At 43.7% G+C, this 9954-nt stretch overlaps 1 long non-coding RNA gene across 1 annotated transcript; it reads left to right on the top strand.

Annotated features, from left to right (window-relative positions):
• The first annotated feature begins 678 nt into the window (after positions 1-678).
• On the top strand, positions 679-4733 carry LOC137482239 (uncharacterized). Its single transcript, XR_011003947.1, has 3 exons — positions 679-756; positions 3002-3083; positions 4053-4733. It is a non-coding gene; the product is annotated as an uncharacterized lncRNA (long non-coding RNA).
• The last annotated feature ends 5221 nt before the right edge of the window (positions 4734-9954 follow it).

Here is a 9954-nt window from a genome sequence, read left to right on the forward strand (position 1 = left end):
GAATTTCAAAAGACAGAATAAATACAGATATAAGGCACCTAGGGGACAGATTTACTAAGAGTTTTTGCACTATTTTCAATGGAGCTTGTAATAGCATAAAAGTGTTAAATCTGATTTACTAGAAAGGATTTGTATAGTATTTCACTGCCTGTTTCCCAGTGCCATAGCCCCTTCCCATCTCTCCCAGGTCTCTAACAGGAACTCTGGACACAGCTGAGCACTCACTGGAGTAGGATCCAGCTTTGCTGAAGAGCTTGCAAGCAGCCAGAGAAGAAAATAATGCAGCCACTCAGTGATCCAACAGGATTAACAATGTGATTCTATGAAAATCAATTCTCATTCCAAACAGGTCAGTGTAGAGAAGCCCTGCCAGGCCGGTTGGGAGGTGGATGGTGAACACTCACCTGTGGGACAGTCCTGCCCACCTGCCCCGTGTTGTAGGGCTTGGCTTTGCCAAGGCAAGTGTGAGATCTCCTTCCCAGCTTCCTCATGCCAAGGCTTTTATCAGGATCTTTTAAATCCTACAGACTTTCAGAATCTGTGTGAAGGAAATGTCCCATCCAGAAAGGGAGACTTCAGTTCTCACCATAGTTGGTCACGTCATGTGGGGTGATCACTCACACACCAGGTCTGGAAGTACCATAAGTGTCTTTTTTTTTTTTTTTTTTTTTTTTTTTTAGGGGGGCAGACACCAATTAGAGAGCCCAGATGAGGAAGATCAGCTCTTGATTTATTCCTGAAGACCTTATTTGAGATGTAAATACTGATGAGCTGCTCTAGTACTGTCTGTTGTTATCAAATTCAGCATCCCTTTGGAAAAACCATCCTACCATGGATATATTTCATTTTAAATTAAGAAGCTCGAGGAGAATGAGGAAACAGATTTAGATGAAATGGGAAGGAATTAAATTAAAAAGTTTAAAATAAACCAAGACAAGTGACCTTTACTATACTACCTACAAGCAGAGATTGTCTATTTAATGCTTCCAAAAGCAGGCAAATGCACCAGAAAGCAGCCAGCAGGGCAGAAGCACAGAAGAGAATCACTGAAAGGGCTTAATGGGACTGGATTTTCACAAGATTAATCTTCTATGGACTGATTACATATAGGAAACAAGGGCTAGGAAAAATGTCCTATATCAATTTTAACAGTGTGTGGAAATAAGAGTAGCAATCCTGCAGGTGCCTGTGCTGGACACTGTCAGCATATTCCAAAATGACCTGGAACAAAGAGACAGGTAGGTGAGATGGTGAAGTTTGCAGCTGACACAGATTTGTCCAGAGTAGCCATACCTAAAGCAGAGGTTTGCAGAAGGATCTTGCAGAAATAAGTATCAGGGTGATATGAACTGGCAGGTGAAATTCGGTACTGATAAGTGCAAATTAATGCCCTTGCTAAAACAGTTCTGCCCACACACCCAGAATGATGAGCTTTGAATTAGCACTTGCCCTTAAGCAGGAAAATGTGCTGGAGCCTTTGCAGCTGCTCCCCTCCAGAGGCTGGCACCATCCTCATGGCCATGGAGAGGATGGAGGAGAGCTCCAAGAATGAGGAACACCACTATGCCAAGGCTAAATCCCTGCACACCCACACCTCTGATCCTGCCTGCAGGTCTGGTGACCCATTGCAGAAAGGCTGCAGGAGTACAAGAGAAGGAAAAGGGAAGGCAAAAAATTTTGGACATAGGAACCAGCCTCTGTGAGCCAAAGAGCTCCGTATGTTCAGGGCGCTTGCTCGGAAAGGGCATGAACAAAGGGGACAGGGGAAAGGCCTGCCCCATCCTGAGTGATATGAAGGTGGATAGGGGTGATCCATGCAAGAGGGAGAAAGACAAAGGCCTGTTTGGGGAGGAGAGGGCTTGTTTATTTATTTCTTATTTTATTTGGAAGTGCAGCACTCAGCTCAGAGTGTGTCCAGAGGAGGGAAACAAAGATGGTGAAAAGCTTTGAGGGCAAGACTTGAAGGAGGTCACTTGGTTTGTTCAGCCTGGAGAAGAGCAGGCTGAGGGAACCTCACCACAGCCTACAGCTTCCTTAGTGGAGGGAGAGCTGCTGACCAGTTATAGGTCAGGAGGAAATGTGATGAAGCTGTGTCAGAATTCAGGAAAGGAAAGGCTTCTTCACTAGGAGGGCAGCCGGACCCTGGGACAGGCTCTCACAGCACCAGCCCTGTCAGAGTTCAAGGAGCATTTGGAGGATGCTCTGAGCTGTATGATTCAGTGTTAGGTAGTCCTGCAAGGAGCAGGGGTTGGACTTGATGACCCTGATGGGTGATTCTGATATTAATGTATGGAATTATTCTACGATCAGCAGCCAGTGAAGTGCATCAACAGTTTTCCACCAGAATAGTTTCCCGAGCTACTTTCTGTTGGAAAATGCTGATTCGATGGTATCAAGATGCTCCATGGGAACACATCAATGCCATCAAAGCCAACAGCAGAAGCCAGACATCTGCCTGGCCTCCTTGCCTGCTGCCCAGCTGGCTGCCTCTCTGGGACAGCTGGGCCCCTGCACTGCAGCCAGCAGCCCATTTGATTTTTCTTTACTCCATCGTTGTTCTATTTATATTGCATTTTTTCCCTACATTTCCATCTTTATATTTTATATGCAGTGTAGTTACAGCATTAAAAAAATCCCCCGTGGCCCATCAGAATATCAGGTGTCAAATCTAAGTGCAAGTCACTCAATGAGAATAATTAATTTTATCATTTAAATGAGTTGTAAACACTCATTTTGTGGGATAAAAATATACAAAAAATAAAGAACACATGCAGCAAAGAGGTGGGTTTGGGTTTATTTGTATATCATACTATATCATGTATTAACATGAAGTCATAATTTCTGATGTACAAAGCTTGAGCCCATGAAACTAAAATGATACTTTAAATATATGATACTCAGTGGGCTAAATGGAAATGGCATTTTTGTAGCATGCAATTTCAGAATTTCCCTCCCTGTGCAATTTCAACATTTTGCAGCATTCGGTTGCTTTGTTTTACAGATGTTTCCATAAAGAAGAGGAAAGACAGAATTGATGGTTGCCCTGGTTCAATGCAAATACCTGTTCTCAGCCTGAATCAAGGGTAATGTATTGCACAAAATGATGAGCCAGATTTTAGAGAGGTGGAAAATTCCATATCTGTGGTAAAATGAGCAAGGAAAGCCCTTTTCCTAGTCAGCACTTCACTAGTGCAGGAGTGGAAGAAACTATGTAGAATACCCATCTTTGTAACACAAAGTGGGAAGAAATCAAAAGAAATAGGTCACTTTGTAACCTGGAATGATTTCCAAAATTTTTGTTTTGCCTGTGACAGCTAACACATACAGCAGAAACCTTCCCTAGGTGAATTTTGCCCATGCTATGGATTGCCTCTGGCTGCTGGTGGTACAAGCTCCCCATTGAGTTAACTAGCTTTTGCTCATAACTAGATAAGCAACTCGTTTTTGAAAGGCCCTGCATGCTCATTTTGATTGGAAAGGCCTAGGTTTGGCCCATACAATCGCATGAATGATTTGAAAGGTTGATTTAGAGGTTGTTTTTCTGGAGAGCTGGTGATGCTGGAGAAAGCTAGTGCAACTCCTGTCTGCAGTGTGCTGCAGGAGGGCTTCTCTCTGCTGTCCTCCATATGCTTATGAGACTCCTCTGCCCTCAGGTGTTGGAGATGGTGTTTCAGGTCATATATGATAAGCCACCACACCGTTGTCCCCAGAGCTGATGGTCACCACCAATATTTTTCTCTTTCTGGGGCAATTGTTTTCAATAAACTTGAACAATAGGCTGAGATAACTTCAGCACAGGGAGCTGCTGCTCCATGGGCCACCATTAGCAATTAAAATTAGATGAGCAATTAGCCTGTGATCTTGGCACTTGGATGGCTGCTGCCTCAACAGCTGCAGGTACAGCCCAATGTTCATGGGGTCAGAGCAGTGCTGGTGGGATGGGATGGAGTGGGATGCCCAGAGGAAGTGCCAGCATCAGTGAGGGGACTCCAGGATATATAGTGTTATTTATTATGCCTTCGGTTGATTTTTCTTCTCCCCTTCTTCATCAGGGCACTGGAAGAAACAGGAACATGATATCTAATTTCCTAATTTTCCTGTCAGCTTTCTGGTTTTCAAAATGATTGCAGCAGAAATCTATAAAATGAGGATGAGAGAAGCAACCTTAATACCATTGTAAATCTCCAAAATGGATGCAGAAACACAGTACTCAAATAGGAGTAAATAAAAGCAAGGAGAGATTCATTCCAGTTTTCTCCTCTGTAAACCTACTGGCAGCTTGGAATTATTCAGAAAACAACATTTAACTGAGAAAAAAGGAATCCTGTAAAATAGTAAAGATTGTACCGTAAAGCTAAGCACCCTCCATAAATCATGGCTGGGAACATTGCTAAGTTATAGGAACCTGCAGATGGCTGTCATTAAAGGAAAAGAGCCTCTCCCAGCTTGGCTGGCTGTGCTGTGTCCTGGTGTACAGCTACAAATCGAGCTGCCTTCATGGGGGAGTTGCAAAAGTGGTTTTAAAATAGGAATTTCAAGCAGGAGCAGTATGAGCTGTTCAGCAGGACTCAGGCTTATTGCAAATCCACAGTGGTAATTTCAGGGCTGATTTACAGGGGATTCTAATAAACCTCCCCTATTTAAAATGATACGACAATAGTTGATTACTAGTGCCTGTCTGAGGCAAGAAGAGAGGGTGTGGGGCACGGTGCCTCCAGTTCCAAGCCTGGCATTATTCCATCATAAACCGGTACAACTCCTGCCTCTCCAAAGACATGAGGGCTGCTGGAGCAGGGTAAGCTGCTGGTCCTGTCTCCCAGCTTGTGTTTAGGAGTGAGTCAGGACAGACCAGTGGGCTCCTTCCCTGCTCTGAACACATTCCTGTGTGCTCACCTGAGGCAGCGCTGTTATTCCCTTTCGGATGAACTTGTCTGGGGCTTCAACTCATGAAACAGCAGGAGAGATGCTCAAAACAAGCCTGCAAGGCTGAAAATAGCACACACCGGCTGCTGCTGCGTTCAAGATAAAGATGTCACCAGGTGAGCTCTTTTAGGATTATATATTGAGCCACACCATGACGTAGCATGAAGACACTCCACAGCCCCAAGCTGTGTGAGCATCGCAGGTGTGCAGGGATGTCTGTGCCAGTGCTGAGCCATGGGGTGCTGCGGGGTACTGGGGGGAGCTGGGGCTGTGCTGGCTCCCCGGGAAAGGCTTTGCCATGCTTCCCAGAGGAAAGATCACACTATCTGCTCTCTTGCCAGAGCCTCTATGGAGACTTAATCCTAAACACTACCCTGAGGCACAAGCACTCCCTGCCGTGATCCTGCCCTGGGAGGTTCAGATGTAGGTATGGCAATTAACATATCCAGCATGTAACAAGACCTCCAGGAACCTACCCTTCTTTAGAGGCTGGAAATGTTTTGCCCCAGTCAGCCACACTTACCAGGGTTCGTGGTTTTTCAAGGTCACTATTTCCAACAAGGACAGGAGCCTTTCCTGAAACAAAATGGCACAGCAGCTGACGGCATTGATTTTAAATATCCCCCACCTCCAACCTTCCCATTTTTGTTGTATCATTCTGATTTTCTTAGCATTTCTGCAGGACCATACCTGCACGTGCTGGCTCAGGCTTGCTGGGCTCACTGCCCACCAGGTCAAGGGCTTTCCCAGGTGCTAGGGTGACTCCCTGCAAAAGCTGTAGTCAGTGATTTCCAAAAATGCGGCCAGGAGGAACTGGATCCCACAGTATTATTTTTCTTTTCTGTCTCTGGGTGAATTGAAGAACTGCTCACTGCATCTTTAACAACTGTGTTTAGCTCCTTGTCACGACCTCCTTTGTACATCAGTAGAAAAGGCATCACCAGCAGATGCAATTTCTTTCAGTGCTGGAATTGTATTTATTTTACTGGAATTGTACTCCATTTGTCTGGTGGCAAAGGGACTGAGCAATTTATACTGGCAGCACTGAATGTACTGAGATTGGCAGTGCTCGGGCACTCATGGCTTGTTACCCAAGGAAAGTTCAGAGCATACTAATTTATCCCACCACGGAGCAGCAATACAAGAACTGTACAGATGGTATCAATCAGCCTTACATTAGTAACACTGTAAACATTTTTTAAGATGGTAAAAGGTCCAATATATCTGCTTTATTCTGTTTCATTGTGAGGTCCAGTTCTTCCTTTCCATCATACAAACAACTTCCAGGTAATGGAAGGGATATTGCATTCGCTATTCACAAATCACAGTTTGACCTATTATTTGTAATTTTCAGTGCCTGCCTTCTTATGCAGTGCTCATAAAATGAGATTAGAGTGATTTACAATAGTGAGAAATGGAACAAGACTAAGAAGAGATGTGACTCATTAGACATAATCCCAAGGCTGTTGGAAGGAGCCTGCTTCACTCAGGAAGATGTGCTGCGATTTTCCAAACCAGTCTAGGGGACTTAGATGTACCTTTGAGGGCTTCCAGCACTGAAAACATGACCCAAACCCCCCACCCCAGCCCTGATTTTATCTTTTATAGAATCAACCAAGAAATTCAGATTGAAAGCTCCCAAAAGTCCCCTCCAACACCCTGGTCTTCTTCATGATATCGTTGTAAAATGGTGTCCTTTAAATACTATGTCACCAAGCTTTTAAAAATGAAAAAGCTGTTTTTGTGTGCATTCAAAATGGGGAAACTATACTTTGGGTGTAATTTACAGTGCTTCAAAATTATCAATATTAGTTATGTCTCGAGTATTTAGCTGCTGTATCTGGACTTAAGAAAGAACTTTCCTAATCCAAACCAAAAATAATCTGTCCTGTTACCAGGTATGAATTGGACTGCACCAAGCAAATTAACAAGAAATAGGGAGAACATCCAAGGGTTCATTTTAATGAGCAAGGAAATGAGCTCCAGCAGAAGCCAGTCCATCTCCTGGAGTCATGGATGGTGTTGGGAACAGGTGGCTGGGCTCGTGTTGGGCCATTTGGAGAGGGCTAATAGTCCCTCTGGTTTAGTATCTCCTGCTGCTCACTTTTCTCTTCTTGAGCACCTGTTGGGGAAGATGAAATAGGAAAACCTTGCAAGCACCCACATATTTCTGCCAAATTATTTATTGCATCTCCCAAAAAAAAAAAAAACAAAAAAACAAAAACAAAAACTTGTCAAGAAGGAGTGCTTGCTTCTACTCTCTTGCAGCAGACAGGATCTGTAACAAATGACTCACATGCAATAATTACAGTCTATTTCTCCCTATCTTGCATTGATTATTCAGATGTGGAAAGAATAGCTCTCTCCTGAATTAAAAAAAAAAAGCTCTGAAGACCCAAACAGTGGATTGCTGATTTTATATTTTTTCTGGTTTTCCCCCATTTCTTTGTTTTTCAAGTAATGTTTACAGGCATGGAATACTGAAGAGATGAAACATTTATAAACAAAGCCTCCTGTCAGAGTACTGGTAGTTTATGTTTGTTTAAAGGACAATTTTGTGTCACCTCTTTGTATTTTAATAGTCAAAATAAATTTTGCATAATAATTCAACTCCTCTCTGCTGCCTGTAATGACTATCTGCATTTTTCTGATGGATGTTTGTATTTGTTGCCTATGATTTACATGACCTGACATCTCATATAATGAGCTTCCCAGCGCAAATGCCATTTGTGATACTCCGTGCAGCACTAATCTATCATTTGATGACCTTACAAGTGCTGGGGTCATGGATTCAATCAGTAAAATGTTTCAGGGTGTAATTAATTAATTTCCCCCTCCCCACTCTACAACTGTTCACTTAAGATTTGATGAAAGCGATGTTTTTCTGTAGCACTTCTCCAATACATACGGTTTGTTTGTGCAATCAATCATGCTAAGTTGGGGAGTTCTTAGTATTCATGGCTTTGTCTTGCTCGAAACTTCCAAATGTTTATTTTTCAGCATAATTTAATAGTTTAATTAACCAAAAAACTAGCTACTGTACTTTTTTAGGTATACTCAGGTTGTGATTTAATGGCATGGTTTTGTCTTTCCTAAAGCTGGGCTGGATTGCTCCGCACAGGCTGTGGAGCTGGTCGGACTGTGAGTGACACTGCTGAGCTGGCTGTGTCCCATGTCAGCCTTCCAGGACACTGAGCTGTGCTGTGGCCTGTGGCAAACCCTGATGGAGCTGCTGGCACTCTGCTTTAGGCTTCTCATTAAACAAAAAGGGAATTTTGTGGTCCTGGTGTTCAGCATCCTTTGCCTGCACCCGTGTTGCTTAAGAGCTCACGTGGACGTCAGGAGGGAGGGCTGTGGGTGATGGGATTTTTCAGGCCACCCTCTGGAGGTGTATGGCTCTTTTCTAGGAGTCTGTGTGAAACAGCTAGAAAAAGATGAGCTTAAATTCCCTATCCTGGAATTAGCATCTTAGAATCATAGAATCATTAATGTTGGAAAAAACCTCTAAGATCATCGAGTCCAATCCTTAACCTAATGCTGTCAGGTCCACCACTAAACCATGTCCCTAAGCATCACATCTGCACAGTTTTTGAACACTTCCAGGGACAGTGGGCAGCCTGCTCTGATGCCTGACTGCCTTTTCAGTGAAGAATTTTTCCTAACATCCAATCTATCCCTCCCTTGGTGTAACCTGAGGCCATCTCCTCTTGTCCTATCACTTGTTACCTGGGAGCAGGGACTGACTCCTACCCATCTGCAACCTCCTTACATGCTGTGCTTTGTGGAGTTTTTCTAATAACAGGAGCAGGTGTATTTTTGTGCATATGCAGTCATCTTTTCACCTAATAATGTGAATTTCTGATGTACAAGTGGCCCTGGAACAAAGTCCTCCAGGACCCTGTTGGGAGAATGAGATATGGTCTTTGCCATCAGCACTCAGGGCTAAGCCTCTGAGGCAGCTTGGAAGGAGCAGAAAGCCCTTGGTGGCTTTGAAATGAAATGCCTTAGATGTTCTTATTATGTTAATAAGTTTTCTTTTATCCTGCCAAGGTCTTAGGGAAACTTTCTATTGACCATTAAGGCAAAGCAAGACAAAACATGCTGAAATTGAGAACTGGATGCTTACAGACAGAAATCCTATAATGTTATGATTCAATGTCTTTTCAGGTAAATATGATTGTTTCTGCAATCCTGCTGCTTGGCTTACTGAAACTCAGGAAAGAACTTGGAGGAAGAGAAGACACAGACATGAAGGAAAACGTAAAAACTGAGACAACATTACAAATCCACCTGACAAATTTGGTTTGGAAGAGGCACAGGTAATTATTTAAGGAACAGCAGCCCTTTAGTGCAAAGCACTAGATTTTGGAAATAATGCTCATGGTATCTTCCCTAGTTTGGTGGCTTCTGTAAAGGGCTACACACACGTGTTGGATGAGATTAGGCTCTAACCCAGTTCCTGCTGCTGCCTGTTTGCTAGACCAGCATGGACGTGGCCCCCCAGAAGTGTGGCCTGTGATGGAGGAGGCTTTGGGAAGAAGGGATCATGGGGACAGCCTGGGAGGTGATTCCCTGACATGGCTTCAGTCACTGCTTTCACAACTTGCTAGAATGATCTTTCTCACAAATGGTGTTTTCTTTCCATTGTTTTGAACACAGTGTGGGTAGTAAATCACAGTGCTGCTTGGTTGGAATAATGGCCTGAAGTGGTGTAGCAATGTGTTTTGCTCATAGTCTGCAGCCATTCCTTTGATGGAAAACAGGCTGGGAATGCAATGTTCCAATGTGCTCTGGGCTAGCAGGTTAGCCCCATGCAGCTCCCCAGTGTGGCTCAGGTCTATAAACACACATCCTGGCATTTGCAGAATTAAGGCTTAATGTGATGTTTTACTGGGAACTGGCTGTATCCAGCATGAGACATGGTCAGCACTGAGAATAACACATGCATGCAGGTCTGCTGTATAGGCTATAGCCATTGCTGCAGTGCAAGAATTGCTGCTGCTGCTGCACACACTTCTTGCAGTGGTGTTT

Source organism: Anomalospiza imberbis, chromosome 14 (assembly GCF_031753505.1).
Source record: "Anomalospiza imberbis isolate Cuckoo-Finch-1a 21T00152 chromosome 14, ASM3175350v1, whole genome shotgun sequence".
In the NCBI taxonomy this organism is placed as follows: domain Eukaryota; kingdom Metazoa; phylum Chordata; class Aves; order Passeriformes; family Viduidae; genus Anomalospiza; species Anomalospiza imberbis.